Below are 1,978 nucleotides of genomic sequence, written 5' to 3'. Positions count from 1 at the left end.
TACTAACACTAAGAAAGTTGTTCCACAGCTGTTGTACTCACCAGGCATAGTTCAGTGACTACTTCCTCTTACAAGAGTTATAATTAGTTAAAGGGATGAAGATTTGAGTCAAGGGTGTCACTGAATGGGTGGTGGAGCACTAAGTGGGGCTCCTAACAGTTATTTTAATCTGGGGTACAGATGTTTAATTCACTACAGAACTTAAACATTTGTAAGAGTGATTGGAGTGCTACCAGAGGTTTAGCCTTGCTAAGTAATATGGAAAATACAGTGACTTGTTAAACTTTACAGACCTTCACATAACACAGCTGAAATAGTTTCTAATATTGTCACTTGCAGGCAGAGCCCTGTGGAGGTCCAGAATGGGGCATCTGCAAACAGAGCATGAAGTAAACTTTGGTGCAGTATACCAGCAGTAGACTAGGATGAACAGGGCTATTACCAAATGAGATGGTGTAGTGGTAAGCACACTGGACTCTTTCAGAAGGATGATGGTTCAAACCAGTGTCTGGCCATCCTAGTTTAGGATTTCTGTGGTTCCCTAAATTTCTTGAGGAAAATGCTGGGATGGTTCCTAATCTGATGGGACCACTGACTTTTGTCCTCTCCCCCAACCAACCAACTGGGCTGTCCAACACTGCAGGTGTTTATCTGTGAACTAAAATACATGAGTAGAAAGAACAAGCACCTTCCTGTGCTAAAGGAAGATTGTGGACAAAAAATAGTGGATAATTACATGTTTGAAGCACAATATGTTCAATTTTTTGTTACTTTCCATAACAGTACACCAGATCAGAAATGGAAATTTTGCATTCTTGCACCTTATCATATGAATTACTGTGGATGCCCATGGATACAGTGGAAGATATTTTAATGGAATTAGGGAGGGTACTTAACATATCCATGAAACCCATGGAATGAGTTAAAATGTGTCAAATTTTTAACTTGGTGTCTTTGCTGCCAATGGTGTTATTTCGAGGTTGTTAGTACAGAATGAGAGCTAGATACCACAGTTATAGTAAAGGTATTTTGGAAACTTTGAGACCACCTGTTGCTAAATGTATAAATATGAAAACTGTATATTCATGTTCTTAATAATTAGTACACATTTAGGTTTGAACTCTAGCTATATTTTTTAGGTTGTTTGGTGGAAACAAGGTGAGATGTCTGAAGCAGTTACTACAGAAGCGCAACCATCTCGTAGGAGGAGCACCAGGGTGAGAAGAGACACAACACAACATCAAGATAAGTCCAGTGTGAAAGATGACAGTGGACTGGCCAACAAGAGAAAGGCTAGTAACGGTATGGCAGCAGCCACTGGCAGACAGGAAGCCAGGGCTTTACCACTCGCTGGCAGAGTGGAGCACAGTGCCAAGGCTGCTGCAGGCAGTGCTGTAGGGAAGACACCAGTGTGGACAAGGACAAAAGGACATGTTTCAGGTACCACTGCTGTAAGCAAGGTTGAAGGGAAGGTTGCAGTGGTGAACACTGGAAAGGCAAATGGGCACATGTCAGCTGCTGACAAGGCCGAAGGGCAGGGAGTGGTGGCGCCTGCTGGAAAGGCCAAGCGACGTGCATCGACAGCAGCTACTGGCACGGTGGAGGGTGGCATAACTGTGGTGACACGTGGGGTGCAGGGCCAGGTGCTATCTGCCACCAACAAGTCAAACACCACATCCATCATAAAGAAGTCGAAGACTAAACCAGCTCCAAAAAAGGTCTCGCAGCATTCCAGCTCTGAAAGTGCCAGGGGAAGACGTGCTTCCTTGGAGAGGAAGAGCATGTCCAGGAAGAGCCGGTCCCGCAAGTCCAGGAAGAGCCACAAGGGTAACAATATTGCATCTACATCATGGAAGCTGATAACAAATCTGTATCTGATAGTATTATATTGGAGTATCAGTCCACATTGGTGGTTTGTGTATTTTGGCATACTTTCTTGTTACTCTGGTTTAACCATGTATAATGTATTAGATTTCTA

Source organism: Schistocerca serialis, chromosome 3, assembly GCF_023864345.2.
Source record: "Schistocerca serialis cubense isolate TAMUIC-IGC-003099 chromosome 3, iqSchSeri2.2, whole genome shotgun sequence".
NCBI lineage: Eukaryota > Metazoa > Arthropoda > Insecta > Orthoptera > Acrididae > Schistocerca > Schistocerca serialis.
This window is presented reverse-complemented; position numbering follows the sequence as displayed.